Source organism: Myodes glareolus, chromosome 20 (assembly GCF_982192425.1).
Source record: "Myodes glareolus chromosome 20, mMyoGla1.1, whole genome shotgun sequence".
Classification (NCBI taxonomy): Eukaryota; Metazoa; Chordata; class Mammalia; order Rodentia; family Cricetidae; genus Myodes; species Myodes glareolus.
Window position 1 is genome coordinate 44,670,342 of NC_142045.1, and position 19,436 is coordinate 44,689,777.

Consider the following 19,436-nt stretch of genomic DNA (forward strand, 5'->3'; position numbering starts at 1 on the left):
GATGCCTTGTTTTAATTTTATCCTTTAAGGAGCAACACGTGCATGATGTAAGTTTATAATTTAAAACACTGGGGAGGGGGCGAAATGTCACGCTGGCCGAAGGAGGCAGGAGACCAAGATGGTCGCCTTATCTCTTCCATAGCTGTGATGAGTGTTGGCTTCTGTCTCTCCTCTGACAGTGTGACTGTACCTCTCTGTCAGTTTTCTGCTTTCCCAGATGAGGTGTGTACATGCATATCTCTTGGTTTTACTACAGTCTTACCCTGGATAGTTGGGTTTTTTTGTTTTTGTTTTTGTTTTTTTAATTTTCTGGAGAAATGGATTGTTTTCTAAATAAAGTTGTTTGCTCTTCCCCAGAAGAAACCAGCACTGACCGGGACATGGAGCCGTGAGTTTATATATGTTCTGTTCCTTCCAAGGAAGGCTCCTAAGAAGGCCAACAATTCTTTGTCCTTCATGACTTTATGATGTAATGTAGTTCCCTAGAACTCATCACTTCCTGCAATCATTCGCTTACTCATACGCTGTGAAACAGTCCTTGTACACTGTAAATATGTATTGCCCTCATTGTTAATAAAAAGCTGATTGGCCGGTAGCCAGGCAGGAGGAATAGGCAGAGGTAAAAGCCACAAGCCTTGGGGTGGCACATAGATGCAGGGATGAAGAATGGTGTACTCAGGGAGTCACCAGCCAGATGGAGAGCTAGTCGGACACACAAAATGGGGCAGAGGTAAAAGCCACAAGCCTTGGGGTGGCACATAGATTAATAGAAATGGGTTAAGAGCTAGTTACTAACAAGACTGAGCTACCGGCCGAGCATTTGTAACTAATATTAAGATTCTTAGTGATTATTTGAGAGTGGCTGCGGGACCAGAAAACTTCCTACACTCGTATTTTTGTGCACTTGATGGGTTAATAAAATAATATCCTAAGCAATTTTAATGTGGGAGATTCTTGAGCAGAAATAAGTGATACTTACCGGATTTTAAAAACACTTCTTGGCCAAGTAGAATTCAGCTGCTGGAGGAAAAAGACAGGGCAGGGACTCTGCAGGGGCTCGCTCAGCAGTTGGAAAGATGCCAGCTAATGGTGAGATACACTCAAGAATACACTGCATTTCTGGGAGATTTTCATTATACAACATATGTGCTAATGTTACTGTGAAGATATGAGATCTGCCTGCCAGGCTTTCCATTACAGGATAGATAAAACAACCCAATATACAATAAAATAATTTGAAATTTATACCATGTTTAGATTTCCATTTTTTTTCCAAGGTTTTTTTTTCTTATATGTAGGGATTTGTGTGTATTTGCCTGTGTCTGTGCAGTTGTGTTTGCGTGTGTGTCTGGATGGTCTTGTGTATCTGTGGAGGCCCAGGGCTGACAATCAGGAGTCTTCATTGCTCTTTACTGTATTCTCTGAGTCAGGGTCTCCTGAATTGAATCCAGAGCTCACCAACGCTAGCCAGTTTGCCCATGGGGATCCCGTCTCTGGCTTCTGAGTGCTGGAGTTACAAATGGGCAGGCATCAATGCCCATCCAGCATTTATGTGGCTTCTGGGGATTTGAACTGGCCGTCAGTAGCAGGTGCCTTAACTTCTCAGCCATGTCCATGTATAAATGTTAGAGTGGCCCACTGTTGGCTGAATGTACCACTTTACAGTGAATACTCAATTCTGTTTGGAGTCTCTTAAGGTACTGCAGCTGACATAGATTTTTGCATTTGTTTTTAATAAAGCAATATTTTTACTAGCTACTGCAGTGGTGTCACCCATTTTCATTCCGTCAACTCTATACAGGACTCTCACTCAACATTTTGCCAGCAGTTACTTAATTTTCTTTCTTCCCCTCTAGTCATGTATTAATAGTGCATTGATATTTAAATTTGTATCAGTTGGGCAACTAATGATATTAAGCATTGCATAAAAGTATACTTAGGATATTCTAACTTGGAGAGAACTCACCCATGATCCCCCTTAGGTTTCTTGGCTTGCAGGCTCCCTTGCCATTGTCAGTACGTCCTTTGGGTAATATGTGCAAGTGTCTTCTCAGACTCTGCCCTCTTCCTCTAATTGGCTTATGTTAACAAAAAGAGATTCTTATTTGTTTTTTCCATCCCACGGGCCTGATGGCATTGTCCTCTGTTTTCCTCTAATATCTTAGTTGTTCTGAGTCAGTGACGTAACCAGCATTGCCTGTTAAAGTGACCCCTTTCCTCATTGTGTTTTGATGTGTAGCTTTTAACCAGCATCATCCGTTGGGAGTTACCACCATCAGTAGCTCCTTACGTTTTCATAGGGTGTTGAGAGTCCTCACGTCTCCTCCCGGAATCTTGCCTTAGTTTCTTGGGAGTGTAGCGCATCTCCCAAGAGCTTTAGAGAGGAGAGAGACTTGAACTCTGATTGCTAAAACATCTCGTTCAAGACTGGCAAGATGGTTCAGAGAGCATCGGTATGTACACCAAGCCTGAGGTCAATCTCTGGAACCTACAGGGTGAAGAAGGAAAGGATCCCACAGTGGCCATGACCTCAATATATATGAACTGTGCACACACGTGTAAACAAAATACAATTTTAAAAATTCTGATTTGTTTCAGATAATGACTCCACAGGTGAGCTTTTGCTAACTGAATTGTTTATATATTTTAGTCTCTTCGTTTCCTTCATTATTTATATCTTTACTTGAGTGATGTGTCTTTCACACAAAGCTATAGACAATGTTAGCAAGGCTCCCTGGTGCTTTGTTGGTTATGGATAGTGTGATAAATGACATCTTAAGTTCCATTTCCCCTGCTAACTCACAGAAGTACAATTTGCTTTGGCACAAGTCCTGTTAAATGCATTTTAAAGCAAGATCTACCAGAATTCACTTTTATATATTGTTTAATAAATTTTTATTTTGTTGTTCTTTTTGATGGGTTCATATAGCCCAGTCTAGCCTTGAACTCACTTTGTACCAGAGAATGACCTTGATTCTCCTTCCTCAGCCTCTCAAATGCTGGGATTCTAGGTATATGCCACTGTGCCCAGCAAGGTTGTGGTGCTTTGATGAGTCTGATAAACTCACTAGCATAATTGAGTTGGGGAATATTTTCTGAGCCTCTCAAGGCTCATTGCCTACTCCCAATCAGTTTTCTCCTCTCACCCACCCCCAAGAACCACTAACTAGATTTCTTAGTAGTTTTGCCTTTCTAGGGTGGCCAGTGAGTAGAATAGTAATACAAGTACCTGGCTCTATATTTTGTTTGTTTTGGATTGGTTTGATTTTGTGGCACCCCAGGACAGACTGGCAATCGTCCTGTCTCAGCCTGGTGTCTAAGTTCCATTGTATAGCACACAGAGTCCTGTATGAAATTCTCAAAGAATTTCTAAGTATCTTTGGATTCCCTTAAAATTGTTGAAACAAGAGTTCACATTTTGCTGGGAGTGTGGCTCTGGGGTGAGTGTGCATTTAGCGTGTGTCCTGGGTTCTGTCCTCAGCACCCCAAATCAAAAGCAGAAAAAGACAAATGTGCTGACAGCTAAGGCTTATATTGTTGGGTACCCATGCTTCAGCACCTACAATGTGTGCACCAGAGCCATGTGCCATTGTTGGCATAGTACCTGCTTATGCTTCTCTTCAGACACAGATTAAGACAGTCAAGTCTTTTCCAACGTAATCCCCTCCTTATGTCTTAAGAAAGTAATGTTTCTGTGAAAGACTGTGTTAAGATAACCATATGATTTTCCACATTTGATAGTGCTTTAATAATTTGGCTATGACATTTCATAAGAGACAGTCAGGCAGTTCCACAGTTCCATAGGGCTTATCAGCCAGCCTAACCTCCTTCAGGAGCTCTGTGACAGGGAGAGACCCTGTCTCAAAACACAGGAAGAACATCTGAGGAATGACACCCCAGGTCGTTCTCCAGTTTTCACACACTGACACACACCTGTGCACCTACACCCACACACACGTGCACCAGCACACACATGAACACATACAATCACACACACATACATACCCCTACTACCATACTTCAGTAATATAAGCACTTCTACAGGCACACACATAAACTTCAACATGTTACCATTGTCATTATTTCTCATAAAGTTGAAAGCTTCCTATGAATGTCTTCTAAGGACACTGCAAAAGACTGTATATCCACAAAAGTGACTGTCTGTCAACTCCCCCCCATCCCCGCAGCCAGCCAGCGGTCACACTGATGCCTGTGAGTAGGCCAAGTTGTTTATTCTACTGAATTTATGTGAAAGATCCCATTTGGGTGACTTATGCCCAGAAAAGCCAAGGAACTGTTCTATTTTTCTCGGAGAACCAATTACCGCTTCTCGTTTGGTTGACTGTTGTGGGAGTATCTTCCGCTGCCTCAGCCAATAGTCGCTGAAGCACGAGCCCACAGTGCAGCGGGGAGCGACTTCCGCTCCGTCAGCCAATAGCCGCTGAAATACCAGCCCACTGGGGCGTGGTATATTTCTCTTTTAAAAAGAGACACAGATCCGGATCAGGCCCTCTTGGTTCCGGCGCTTGGTCCCTGCTCCTGCTCCCGGCTCCTGCTCCAGCGACTAGGCTGAGGCAGCGGAAGATACTCCCACAACAGTTGACCAGTGTTTCCTCTGTGCAGTTCATTCTAGCAGTTGCCCGAGCTTCGAACCCACCATCTACCTTCGCTGGACTTCGTTTCCACGTTGTGTTAGTAAGTATAAAATAGATACTTGTTACTCTGCGACTTCTAATTGCTGTACAGCTGGCTCCTCTTTTGAAGGATCATACTGCTGCATGTCGACGTATTAAGGTCTATTAAAGTCACTTCAGAGAAAAAGTGTAGGCCTTAACTATGAAGGGGACTGAGGAGCTCTCATTTCTAAGGCAATGTCAAAGTACCCAGGGCCCTTTTCAGACTCACCCACCTTTCCAGTTCCTTCTTCCAACACATTCCCTCTAGCTAACCCCATAAGATTTAGTGAACCCCATCCTGCTCCTCCCCTTTCTAAAATAATTTCCTCCTCTCTGCTGGGTCTCCACCTCCAGCGACGTGAGTCCGCCTCTCCCAGCCTTTTCTTTTTCATACTGCGGCAGTATATTTTGTCTTTGCTGGTTCCTTTGCTGAGTTAGCTGGAGTAGACGCTCCTTGCTGACGCTGAAATCTGCAGGGGGATAGAAATCGAGCCTTCCTTATCTCGGGGTGTCTGAATTATCTTCGCGGAGTAAGTGTTCGATTACTTGCCGTAGTGGTTTCTTTTCATTCGGAAACAGCTGTGTGCTGTGAGCCCCATCTAAATCCTGCTATTTCAGGCCACCTGTCAGAACATAGTCTCGGCTTCGCCATGCTCAAACAGGAACCCCACTCATGGCCCAAGCGAGTGTATGTTTTCTCTCTCTGCCTTCCCCTCTGCTCTCTTCAGATAGTGCTGAGTGCGGCAAGGTAGTTACACAGCCCTTATTCATCTGTACATCCTGGCTGCTTAGTTGCTTTTCAGCAGATACCAGATCCCAAACTCTTTGAACTGGCTGGCAACCATTAAGTTGACTCCAGCTGACTTTTCAATAGAGAAGAATTTAGAAGCCAGTTACGATGCTGGGGAAAATGATTCATTTGCTCTTTATCCTCCAAGCACAGAGGACAAACACTGTCATTGGGCGCAGTAAGAAGGAGTCTAAGCACTCAGACCCCTCCCGATCAAAGGCAAGCGCTTCCTGGTGAACCTACCCTGTCTCTACATGTCTATCGGAAACCCTGTTTGCCAGTAATCTAGGCGTGTATCCCAGATGAGGTGACCTTTGACAGGCAGACATTTGAGTAGAAACTGAAATGGAAACAGCTGGGTCTAATGACACATTAGAAATGAAACAACATTAGTGAAACAGGAGAAGAAAAGATGTACCAGGGTGGAAAACAAAAGAAAGTGCAATCTTTAAAAATTAAAATAAACTAGAACCGCTTAAAAGGCGAGATGAGATGGTGAAGCCGGATCAGGGAAGGCCTACCTGACTTTATCGTAAGGTCTGGGCCCTGTGCCATCTACTCTGTGTAAGACCACGCTTTACATTTTCTTTATGCATTGCTTATTTTCATTTGTGTTTCTGACACTTTTGACTTTCTGATTAGCTGTCATCATATTTACCATCTAGTAAAATTCTTCATTCACAGAGTGATTTTTGTGACCCATGGGGCACTGAGCATTTGACAAAAAAGTAATGGAAACTGTTAGATTGGCCTACCCCTGAGAGCATCTCGGCTTCTCCCCTCCTGCATTCCTATGTGCCAATCTTAAGTCTGGACACAGTTTGTGGCCAACAATGCATTTATTGCGATGTCAGCACCTTTCCCGGGAAGGTAGATTCATTTACTCCCTCCAGAAATACCAACTGAATGCTTAAGGCTACTCCATATCATGCTAGAAAGTGAAAAGCCAGAACACAGTCTTAGCTGGCAAAATGTCTCAGCGTGTAAAGGGGCTTGCTGCTAAGGTTGACTCCTTGAGTTCAATCCCCGGTACTCACACGGTGGAAGGAGAGAACTGGTTCCTTCTAAGCTGTCCTCTGACTTACACATGTGCACCTTGGCACATTCAGCTCCACGTGTACTTCTCTACATAAGATAAATCAATAAATCTAATAAGTAAAAGTGTAACCCTGGCTGCAGCAGGATTATATTTTGTATATTGCCTTAATTTTAGTTGTGTCTATTAGAGCAGAATCATCAAGGTTCCATGTCTTTTCTGTTTTATTCTCTATCATCTTTCCAGTAGTTGTTAGCATAAAGGACGTGTTCATTAAATATCAGTCAGTGAATGGATGAACGCTCTCACTAAGATTTCTAATCAGAAAGGAGACACACAAGGTCTACAAATGAAAGGTGTTTTATTGTCATGTCTATACCTTCAGCGGTGTCTTGTTCCTAATCCCTAAGTTGGAGAGGGGATAACTGTGCTACAGGAAGAGACTGTTCACACCACCCAAAACCTACATTCTGACCATGGGAAGTGGGCTTCAGATAGCTTAGGGTACTGTCCGATTGTGTTAGAATTCTTTGGGTGAAGGAAACAGAAACCAACTTAGACCAAAAGGAATGTATTTGAGGCTATAGGAACTCATACAATTCATAGGGAATAGGATAATCTGTCCGAACATGAGCTAAATTCAGGTTATCTATAGATTCAGAGACAGAACACACAGAAAAAGCAGGATGAGCTTGTTTAGGGAGTCACTGCATTGTCTCCTTGTCTTGGCTACTTTGTCAGTTTCACTGAGGTTAGGTGAGGTCATACCTCTGTCCCTTAACTAGCAGAAGACAGAACACGTAATAATTAAATTCCTGAAGATAGCACTCAGTGCCACATACGTAATACTTAAGAGGGAATGAAGGTGTTATGAGTAACAAAAAAAAATGAATGCTAAGGAAATTCAAACTAGAAAAGGCTAACTATATTGTTGAAGTGAAGTAAGACATCTGAAGAAATATGAATGGTCTGAACTTATATTCTCCACCTGAAGACTACAAGATAGCCTGCTATATCCTCACAGATGCCATGGCTAGTTTGGAGTCGAGGGACATTGCTGTTCACAGCCCACCAGGCCTTGCCACCTTGAACGAGTCAGTTCTATGGAATCAATCAGGATGCAGACTAGAAGGATGCTGTATCATACATTGTTCACAGAGGCTATGGACCTATGGACCACACCTCCAGAACCTGGAAAGGGAGGCCTCAGTCTTGTGAAGTAGCTAACTAGGGAACTTACCTTAACTGGGCCGGAGAGAAAGAATGCCATTGTAGAAGTAGCTGCTTTGTCTCCAGCATGTCATTTCCCACACAATCATCTTCCAAAGAAAGGTTCAGAATAAACAGAGATATGGGCAGAAACATGAGGGAAGAGTTATTTCCCAAGCAAGGTGAGGGGATCCTTAGGATGGGTGAAGAGACAATAGCTCATGACCATCTGATTTACCCAAAAGATGAGAGAGAAAGCCAATGTCGAAAACGTAACTAAACAAAGCTCAAAGGATAAGTGTCATATCAGGGGCACACAGCGAAGAGATCTGGGGTGAGCGGACACAGAGAAAAGCAGGTGTCGATGCAATGAGTTCTTCTCAAATGCCAATTGCCAGGCTGGCTTAGCCTAGCAAGAAAAGAACAGGAATTCACAAGTCCATCTGTTTGTCTGAACATGAAGAAGCACATGGCCATATCTCTGACATGCGGGTGGGGTATCACACGGAGACCAGTGGAACTTTACCGGGACTGCTCTCTGAGGTCAGCTTCACTCTGTTGCCTAGTGACAAGACACTTATTTCTGAGGTTGCTGATTGCGGCAGCCCTGACCTCTGAGACTACTCTCAGTGAGTTTCCCTGAGGTGTTCATCCGGAGCCCAACGGCAGGGAGTTTCATAGGATTCGGAGGTGGGAGGAAAATATCACGGCCATACTTTGAAATATTTTCTTCAGCGAGCCTTCCTGTGGATGGGAATTGTCTGCCTTCTAGTTCCCAGGTACTTCCCGGGAGAACAGAATCCGCCTTCTACCTTTGCAAATCCCAGCCCTTCCCCCAGGCTAGTAATGATCTTACAAATGCCGGCTGTGAACCAAGGGTGACACCCCAGAGCCCTAATGGGAGAGGAAGGGCAAGCGTGGGCAAGGTCCCTGGCTCCGCTGCCTGCAGCTATTTCTCAGGCAACCTGTTTCTCAGGGAAACTTGGAGAAACAGCTCTTGGTCTCTGCTTGAAAAGGGAAGCAGTCATTCAAGGGTAAATCATCAGAACTGAAGAGAAAAGCTCTTGCTGGGAATGCGCTGGCAAACTTAATCCCGAGGTTATGTGGGACGGCGTACGAGGCGGAGCTGTGGGTCCCTGTGTGGGTGGATGGCTCTATATGGTGGTTACCTTTTAGATATTTTTAATTGAAGAGAAAACTGCTAGACCTCTGTGAAATTTAAGCCCTGCAGAGCCGGTGGAACTATAAAAATGAAGCTTATATCGAATAAGAGAGAGGCTATCGCCTACACAGGCATACGACGAACCGTACCTGAAATGTCTCCTTTGTATGCATACCCATCGCCGTTCAAATCTTGAATGACGAATGACGAAGGCACCTTTTAATATCTGAGAGGAAGGTTTGACAATGTTGCATGTGAAGCTGACCTGTAGAACATATTAAGTAAAATACTTTCTTCTACAAGGAAGCCTGGGAATGAAGCCTTAGAGTGGATTCAGAATTGTCAGGATGAAAAGCGATTGGCAAGTAAGAGTGCTCACCTAAGGATGCAGAAAACAGGTGTGGGGGTAAATTTTTTACATCCGCCCCTTTTTTTGTGTCTTGTTAATCACTTGGTTACGAAGTTGGAACAGATCTATGGCTTCAGTAGACGTGGTTGTCCTCCTCAGCACAGACATTTTCGATGTGAACTTTGTCTTGGGTCAGTGAACCCAAAGCCAATCGTGATCAAAATCTCCTCCAATCAATCCCTGTTTGCTGAGTTATTTATTATACTGTGAAGCTCTGCCCTGCCACCTGACTCGACTTCCTCAGGGGACAGAGTGACTCAGAACACCGAGTCTCACTGCACGGCAGGTCTTAATCCACACCAAGTGATTTTCTCTGTCCCCATCTAAAATTCTGTGTTCCTACCTTTCATGTGACTTTTCTAACGGCCTGCCTTCCTTCAGTGAGAACTCAGTGACTTTCTATTATCTCAAAGGTGAGATGGCATTACTTCCTTCTGCCTGTCACTTGGAGCACAACATTGTATCACCTTCAGAGACAGGACGGAAACACCTCATACTGAAGTTGTTTTTTACCCAATCATGAGGTGGGAATCCAGTTCCTACACACAGGACACGTAGCCTAAAATACGATCATCTAAAAAAGAACAACAAAAGAAAACATTGGTGATGTGAGAGTCCCCTCTGTGTGCTATGATTACTATTAATGAATAAAGAAACTGCTTTGGATCTATAACAAGGCAGAACTTAGGTAGGCTGAATGCTGGGAGAAAGAAGGGTGAAGTCAAAAAGTCACCATGGAGCCACTGCCAGAGTCAGACATGCTGAAACTTTGCCGGTAAGCCACTGCCATGTGGCAATACACAGATGAATAGAAATGGGCTAAATTAAAATGTAAGAGATTAGCCAATAAGAAGCTAGAGCTAATGGGCCAAGCAGTGATTTAATTAATACAGTTTCTGTGTGATTATTTCTGGTCTAAGCTAGCGAGGAGGCCAGGTACCAACAAGCAGCCCTCCCTCCAACACGTTGGTTTTTCTACTATTAACATACATCTAAAAGACCAATTTCCTTTTGGGGGATGGGGAGGTTTTATTTTGTTCTTGAGACAAGTTCTCACACTCTAACCCAAATTGGCATGGAGGTCACTGTGTCACCTAAGTTAGCCTCAAACCTGTAGCAATCCTCCTGCCTCAGCCTCCTGAGCACTGGGAGTATGCCTCACCATGGCAAAAGTTCTAGCTCTGTGAGAAGAAACTGGCCCGAGAGATAAAGAATTGGCTTGACTATCAACAGCTACTGTGCTTGCAGAAGTGATCCTGAGACCAAGCATGTTCCTAACCCCAATTTTTCTCAATGGTATATTACATTACCATACACTGACTGAATCCAAGGAATTGACAACTGAAGCCTGCTATGAAAGATTCCAGACTCGATATGTATGTCCCAAGTTCTTATACAACCACCACCACCACCACATATACAGAATAATATAGCTCCCCGCTATAAAAACAAAGAGGTGTTCCCGTCCTGAACCTGCCTGTCCACGGTGACTGGGCACCTACCCCAACCACCTGCAGTATCTAGTAACTACAATAGGAGAATCAACAAGCCGCTGGGCATCAAAACTACAGTTTACAAAGTTAAATACAAAGGCTAAAGGTCTAGTTCACTTTATGTTGAAAAGTTGGCATGTCTAGAATGATCAAGTTGCATGCCCTACCCCCAAGGGAACATGGGCACACTGTTTTGGTCAAGCATAGACAACTCAGACTCAGTCCTGAGGGCCAGATCTACAGGAGCCTCCTGGGTGAGGGAAAGTAAGGGAAGTGACCAAAGGGACAGCAGTAACTGCAGGACTGATGACATTTGGGACAGCAGTTACCACGGTGACCAGGCCATCATGTCTCGGAAGATGCCTCAGACACCACTTTGATGCCTTCCAGGGACCCTAGAGTCCTTGGAAAGGGACGGCTTTCTAGGAAAATGTCATTTCCTCTAACCGATCTGAGAATGGAATCATTTCATTTTATTGCTGGTTTTTGTGTTGGGGGCTCTACGGATAGAACCCAGGCAGGCCTTCTACCCAGGAGTGACATCCCCAGATCCAAGAAACTTTGGAAAGTCTTGCAGAAGACCAATGCTCGACACAATGGAGTATGTTCAACTTGTAAAAGTTTCGTTTTATTTTGTTTAAGGGAAGAAACATTTTAAAAAATGAATGTGGGGGGCTGGAGAGATGGCTCAGCGGTTAAGAGCACTGACTGCTCTTCCAGAGGACCCAGGTTCAATTCCCAGCACCCACATGGCAGCTCACAACTGTCTGAAAACCCAGTTCTGGGGGATCTGACACCCTCACACCAATGCACATAAAATAAAGTTAAATAAACCCTAAAAAATATAAAAAAAAAATGAATGTGGGCATTCTGAAGGGTACTTTGTCACCAAAAAGCTGGTGTAGGCTCACATGTGCTTTTGAGTAAAAAAGGTAACAGAGACATCTACAGGCAGCCTGGCCGCAGTCACTAACCACCAGGCATCCCTGATGGAGGAAGAGGGATGGGAGCTGAGCTGGCCAAGATGGACATCAGGTTTCTCAGTCAACATCTCATCTCTATTTGCTTCCCGATTGGCTCCCAGCTTAAAAGGCAGCAAGAAGCAGCTGACAGGCTCTCTGGACTGATATGAGTGCCCATCTGCTGAAGTGCTGTTGACTGGTCGCTAGCCCTCTTCATCTTACTCCAAATAGTGAACTGGTCCACCTGCCTCCTTGGCCACCACCTGGGGCAGTTCTTCTGTGACTTGGAAGTCAGCTCAGGGTGAGAAAGCTCATCCCTGCCCCGGCTGCTTGGGAGGCATGAACGCTTTCAGTCAGACCTACTGCTAAACCTAGTCTGCACTGCTTTTGAGTCATGTGACCTGTGAGAAATGATTTAGCTTCTCCTAGCTTCCTCTTTGCAAAATGAAGGCCAGACATTAGCTAGAAAGCCTAACTGAACCACAGGAATTAAATATACAGACACCTGCTGTGGCCCCAAACACAAGTTCCTGCTGTTCTTGTCACCTCGTTTCCTGCATCGTTTGCCACGTTAGTCAAAAGCATTTTAGTTTAAATGCTCAATTACAAAGAGTATCTTAGTGCACGAGCTAAGTTTATGTCAACAACGTAAGCTAGGGCTTGGGAAAATGAAGCCACAGGTAGCCCTTGAGTGGTGAGTTGGGAGGTCTCGTCAACGCATCGCCGAAGCTTGGAAAACTTAAAGAACGAACTGTTAGAGAAAGGAGCGGACGTCTGCCATGTAGTTCGGTGGTGCAACAATTGCTTGGAGTATGTGAGCCCTGGATCTGTCCCCAGCAGCACCCTTGTTAGGAGGGTAAAAAGACCTCTTTGGGACTAGAGAGATGGCTCCGCAGGTAAGAGCACCAACTGCTCTTCCACAGGTCCTGAGTTCAAATCCCAGCAACCACATGGTGGCCCACAGCCATCTGTAGTTGGATCTAATGCCCTCTTCTGATGTGCTGTCGTGCATGCAGATAGAGCGTTCATATACATAAAATAAACAAATAAATCTTAAAAAGAAAAAGAACTTTTGGTACTGTTTCAGGAGGTACTAAGGTTTGAAACTCTCAAAATGGGGAGACATTGTGTTATCCTCAGAGTATGAGAACACCTGACAGCCAAGTAGTGGCAGCCTGGGGTTTCAAGATGGTGGATAAGAAGTGAGTAAGCCAGGTGGTGATTGTTAGGATTTTCCCTAACACAAGCTCTCTACCGACGCAAAAATCCCAATCGAGCCAAAATCACAAGCCAAATTAAAAAAATAAATACCTAGGTTTAATGGGACTCCTGCACTCTTGGGTAGCCCCGAGGAGACTTTCCAGGTAAGCAGTTTAAACAGACTGGGGGAGTGGTCAAGATTTTGGCGGGCTATCTTGACCCTTCTCTGGGGAGGGGTCTAGGCTTGGCGGGCACAGGGATGGGGCCTCCAAAGATAGAGGCCAGAGACCGGGACTTACAGTGGTAGTACACGCCTTTAATCCCTGTACTTGGGATGCAGGAGGCAGAGACAGGCGGATCTCTGTGAGTTCAAGACCAGCCTGGTCTACAGAGCAAGTTCCAGGACAGTCTCCAAAGCTACAGAAAAACCCTGTCTCGAAAAACAAGAAACAAAACAAAACAAAAACAAAAAACAAAACAACAACAAAAGTGACTGATATGAAAAGGTCCAGGATGAGAGAGCCTGGATTAATTCAAGTCTTGCTGCAGGCAGGCCAGGGTGATCAGGTATGAGGAGCTGATTTATATTATATTTGATGAGGTCCTTTTAATTTGATCCCTTGTTTAGATTCCAGGGACAGGAGATTTTCTCTGTAGTACCTTGGATCTGAATTGCCCCCACACCCACCCTAAGACTCTGCGGAAGAGGCTCAGTCCCTTTGTTTGACACAGAGAGGAGGTGGTGGCAGCATAAAGTGGCGGATCCTCAGGAGAGGCCTCCTGTCGTTGAGGGCACGGCTTTAAAGGGATCCAGAGCCCCATCTTTTTCTCCTTCACTTCCTAACTGTAGTGAGGTCTCAGCATTGGGCTACCCATGCTCCCCATCATGGATCTCTGCCTCTTCTCTAGCCCAGGAGCAGACGAGCCAACTGTCCCGATTACATCTCTGTTGCTGCGGTAAAACATCACGACTAAGGCAATGTATAAAAGAAGCATTTAATTTGGCCTCAGGGTGTTAAAGTTCATGGCAGCAGAGTGGAGGAATGGATCACATCTTGATCCACAACCACAAAGCGAACGGTGCGATAGGCCTGATGGCTTTTGAAACTTCAAGCCCCACCCCCAGTGATATACGTCCTCAAACAAGGCCACACCTCCTAATCCTTCCCAAAACGGTCCTACCAACTAGGGACCAAGCACTCACATATGTGAGCCCATGGGGGCCATTCAGACACCACGCCAAACAAATGAGACCTCCAAAACTGGGCAAAAGAAAATCTGTTCTCCATTCAAGTTTGTTCCCTGGGCACTTGTTGACAGAGTGAGAAAGTTAGTAAGATGCCACCCCCAGGAACTCAAGGTGAGAGAAGAGTAGGTTCACCCTAAGCCCTGTAGGAGATGGGAGGAGTAATTAATCCTTCAGCGAGATGTAATATGTAATGCACACTTCCTTCCCAGCATTCCCTCTCCTAGTGCAGTCCCTACAAACCACCACAAGGCTGGGCTGGGCCGTCTGCTTTTCTGCACCCTAAGAAGTAACTTTTCTCTTTTCTTCTGTTTTTCAGGTGCTGGCCAGAGCTGATGTAGGGCATTTTCTGGTACTTTAGATTTCCTTGCTTCTGTTAAAACTACTCTTCCCTGCCAAGTGGCTGCCTGCTGCCTAACCTCCGTGGCAGCTTAACTCGGAGGACTCGGCCTTTTCCTTCTCTCTTCCATTTTCTCCGTCTGGGAAGCTGCTGAGGTTTTGCAGCTTGTCTGCTTTGGGAGTTTTCTTTTAAACCCCTCATTTTTCTTCAATTATTTTGCTAATGAAACCACGCGCCCTGCTATCACCTGGCAATCATGAAGGGACTCCCCAAGATTTTCAGTAGTGGAAACAAGCGTTTAGAACTGTATTGGCCGATAACCACCCCACCCCATCTTTGTCCCTAAAGACAAAGCAGAGTAGAAGAAAAGAGGCAGAGTGAGTTATTTTCTGTTTCCTCTCTAAGGAAGCTGCCTGAGCACATCACCGAAGCAATGGGAAGCACGCGCAGACTCTGTTTGCCTCATCAGGGACATGGCAGCCCTGGCGCAGGATTCTGAAGGGAAGACAGAGCTTGGGCAGTGAGCAGAGCACCGACGGGAGCATTGACGGGAGCAACTGGCGGGCGCGCTGTGAAAATGGAGCCCACCTCACATTCTCTTCTGACTCCCGGTAGTCTTCCATCAACCTTCCCAGACCTAAGCGTCAATTCTTCAGGATTATGGGGGAAGAAAACCAGAAAATGTCCAGTTTTTATAACAAGGAACCGCGATTAGTCCTTTCGCCGAACATCTTAATACGTTTTAATATTTCTCCCTACAGGGAAACGCCTCTTAAGACAAAGAGGTGGTGCACAGGGGTGGGATGGGGGTACCAAGCGGGAGCTGCCACCCTGGGGCTCCAGGCTGAGGGACGTTAACCCCGCAGCGGTGTGAACTGTTGAACCATCTGCTTTTCCGATCCATTTCCCTTTGCTCTCAGCAGCAGCACGTTCTGGAAGGAGCTGCTCCCCCCCGTCCCCCCCCACACACTTGCCGAGCAGTTTAGAATGCAAACGAATGACAACAGGATTAAATTCATTCTGCCTCCCTGCGGGTTTCCATCCTCAGGGCGCCCTGGATTTGAAGAAGGAGAACATTGGCTCCGGAATTGGGGAAATGAGAACAGCAGGCAGAAGGCAGGGGTGTGAGGCAATCAGAGGCTCTGTCTGCCAGGAATGAGCCTCCTTAGGAGGAGGCCTGAGGCGGCACCAGACCCAAGCAATGCAGCCAGGGCACCCAAAAAGAGTTAAGTCCAGACAACCTGCCAAGGTGGCCGGAAATGCCTTCCTTAGAGGATCCTGAGTTCTGGTAAAAAGCTAACATGGTGATCTTGCTATTTTTCTACCCTTCCCCCTTTTTGTGAAGGAAAAATGGCTTGTCTGCGCTTGTGTACACCTAGGAGAAAGGGACAGAAAGTAATTGAACAAGAACTGTGCTCCAGGCATCATGCTGAGGGGGCACTGTACAACCCTCCTGCATTTAACCCTTACAAAAGTCCATCAAAGGGGTTGTTAGCAATGGTCTAGAACAAATTAAAGAGTCGGGCATGGTGGTGCATGCCTTTAATCCCAACGCTTGGGAGACAGTGGGAGGTGGACCTGTGTGACTTTGAGGCTAGCCGGTCTACATAGTGAGTTCCAGGACAGCTAGAGAAACCCTGTCTCAGGAAACAACAACAAAGGAATTAAAAAAATTCAGGAGTGAGATAGTTTGTTCATTGCAGATAAAATAACTAAATCGGAGGCCAGATTCTATGTGCACTTGCCATTCTTGCATATTATGTTGGATGGAGGACAAGCAGAACAAAGCTGTGGAATTTTAACTGAGGGTCCCATCGAGGCCTGGTTTCTGTCACTGGCACTATGCTAACCTGACATGGCGGCAAACCCCTAATCTCAGCCCTGGAGAGGTGGAGACAGCTCTGCAGTAAATTTAAGGCCAGCCTGGGCTACATGAGCCCTGCCTCAAGAAGCAGTTCAGTAAAAACGTGAGAAGCAAAGACAAAGGGAATTAGTAGTCATTCCTTCTGAGAACATGAAATCAACTGAAAGGCTGGAGCTCTTCCGAATCTTACATATGAAAGGAAGAAATGGGCACAGCTAATTTTTTTTTGGTTAAATTTTGACACCGTAAGGAACTAGTGTAATAGCTCAGTGAACAAGGACAGCTGGTGTCAGGCTTGATAGCCTGAACTCAATCCTGGGGGCCCACAGGGCAGAAGGTCCCCTGACCTCCAAGTGTATGTGAGAGAGGGCACAGGAACACATAATTGTTGCAAGGAGGCTGCTAGTTAGTTCCTAGCTGCTCAGCCCCAAAATAATCACACAGAACCTGTATTAATTAAATCACTGCTTGGCCCATTAGCTCTAGCTTCTTATTGGCTAACTCTTAGATTAATTTAACCCATCTCCACTAATCTGTGGCTTACCAGCAAAGTTTCGGCATGTCTGACTCTAGCGGTGGCTCCATGGCTTCTCTCTGACTCTGCCCTTCTTCATCCCAGCATACAGTCTAGCTTTTCCTGCCTAGTTCTGTTCTTCCCTGCCAGAGGCTCAAGTTGCTTTTAACCAATAAAAGCAACTCACAGCCAGAAGAACACACAATAAATAAACAAGTGTGATAAATTTTTAATAAGCCTTGTTATAATCCATTTCAAAAATTTAAGAGTAGTACTTATCAGAAACTTTTCTTTTCCTATTCATTCTTTGTGTCTCTCACATCATGCATCTCCATCCCATTCATTTCCCCAGAAACTTTTTTTAAAGAAGAAAAACGCATTTAATCTTGGTGGGAAGCACCATGGGAAGAGCCATTGCAAGACAGGGATAAGTCAGCGAGTCAAACATCCCATGACAAGGGCTCAATGACAATGGTCCATCCCTGGAACTTCCTGTCTTCTGCTCTTTGCTGGTAGTCGTCTGGTAGTCAGAAAAGCTTGGGAGCAGGGGGCGGGGTCTTGGCAGTTCTAGAAACTGAGACAGTACCCTGGTTTTGTTCATCCAGAGCAAAGTCCCATTTGTAGAAATAAGAGTTTGCTCTTCGTAAAACACAAGTGGCCATAGCCAGAGAACACAGATTCTTGTTGTCTTAACGCCACACTCCGGTATGAGGGAAGTCCCTGAATCTTAGGGTCACAGAACAGAAGAAAGCCATAAATCGCAGCTTTTACTAAAAAGTGATAAAACTCCACTCTGTCTCAGATGTCGGCTTGGGATGTTCTTAGCTTTGGGGCTGGTAGATCCAGGTGGTTGCTAAGTTACTGATGATGGATTCCACAGGTTTTGACAGAAAGTTAAGGATGGGAGGTCACTCTGAAGTAGGCAATTAAAGGACACTGAGGGGACAAAGACCACCACTGCTCGCTTGTCTCTGGATTGGCAACGCTCCAGCTCTCCAGCTGACGCTCGGAGTCAGACTTTAGCACAGGTATGACCTTCCCCGAGTGCTGTCAGTGTTCCATGGCTCTGAATGCACAGGGGGAAGAGAGGTCGCCACAGACATTTGGTTATCTTTGAGTACAAAAGAAAAAAAGTGGAAATGTGAAAAATATTCTCTTTTTCTTAAGAACAGAATCCAGGTATGGGATTGTTTGTTTTTTCAAGACGGTATCCCTGTGTAGCCCTGGATATCCCGGAACTCACTCTGTAGATCAGGCTAGTCTGGAACTCACAAAGATCCACCTGCCTCTGCCTCCCGAGTGCTGGGATCGAAGGCGTGTGTGCACTACCACTGTCCGGCCAAGGTGCTGTTTCGATTAGCAACTGACACAAGCTTCTAGAACATTTATCTCCCAAAGAAAGTTACGACAACACTTCCCAGTTATGAACAAAAGGCGGAGAGAAAGGTGGGGTTTTTAGGGCCATGTGACCTTGACTTTACCCCCACACACACTCCCTTTCATACCTACACACATTTCCCTAAGGTCCATACATTGAAGGCATCTCGGGAGAGATTACATAAAGGCAGAGGCTGTGGTCCTCCAGGGCTCTTAAACGGATGTGAACGAAGACTGAGCTCAGGGCACATGTGTTAGTGGAGATCAGAAGATCCCGCCGATGGCAAATAAGCAGGCTTTGAGAGTTTGCAGGACGGGGGCTGCTCCAGGAAAGTCCTTGCATTACACTTGAGGTTGCTGAGGAATCAGAACATTTTGCATGCTTGCAGGGCTCCTCTGGGAAAGGGGCACTCGGAGGGGTAAGGTGGCAATCAGTTTGTGACTAGAGCTGGTAGCTGGACTATTTTGTGTGTTTTGGGTTACCATTAGCGTCAGAAGCACACAACACAGAGGATTCTCTGAACATGCACAGAGAGTCTTTTTCAGAGAATATTTGAGATGTCTCCGTAAGTCAGAAGGAGGCTGTTATAAGCTTTGTGAAATGAGCCCTGACAGTTCCCAAATTGAAGAAAGAGAGAGAGAGGGAGAGAGGGAGAGGGAGAGGGAGAGAGAGAGAGAGAGAGAGAGAGAGAGAGAGAGAGAGAGAAGGAGGGAGGGAGAGAGAGGGAGGGGGGAGAGAGAGAGAGAGACAGAGAGAGAGAGACAGAGAGAGAGAGACAATCTCTCCACTGCGACTTACCCCTCACACACCCATTCACAGAATGGACAGCTGCTGCTCCGTCCTACCACCCACATGACTGTGTTCATGGTTACAGTGACGGAACCACAGCAGCTCTGGTGGCCCTGCCACTCCCGGAGTGCTGAAACCTCCCTGCGAAAGCCGTGGAGATACCGTCCCGTCTTCTTCCATAAAGTCTGGTGCCCTGACTGAGCACCTAAGAACGGAACATGTTTTTGATGGATAGCTAAATCGGATCAGTTCTTCAGGACCTGGAAGAAGACGCAGGTCCCCTTCACCACACCACACCACACAGACTCACTCTCTGCATCTTGGGAAGGAGAGATGGGGTGTCATGCATTCATTCTTCTTTGCAAACC

General features: G+C 45.6%; 1 long non-coding RNA gene across 1 annotated transcript; it reads left to right on the forward strand.

The window, feature by feature from the left end:
* The first annotated feature begins 4,349 nt into the window (after nucleotides 1–4,349).
* On the forward strand, nucleotides 4,350–17,137 carry LOC146890043 (uncharacterized). The gene is made up of 2 exons (XR_014999244.2): nucleotides 4,350–4,695; nucleotides 14,503–17,137. It is a non-coding gene; the product is annotated as an uncharacterized LOC146890043 (long non-coding RNA).
* The last annotated feature ends 2,299 nt before the right edge of the window (nucleotides 17,138–19,436 follow it).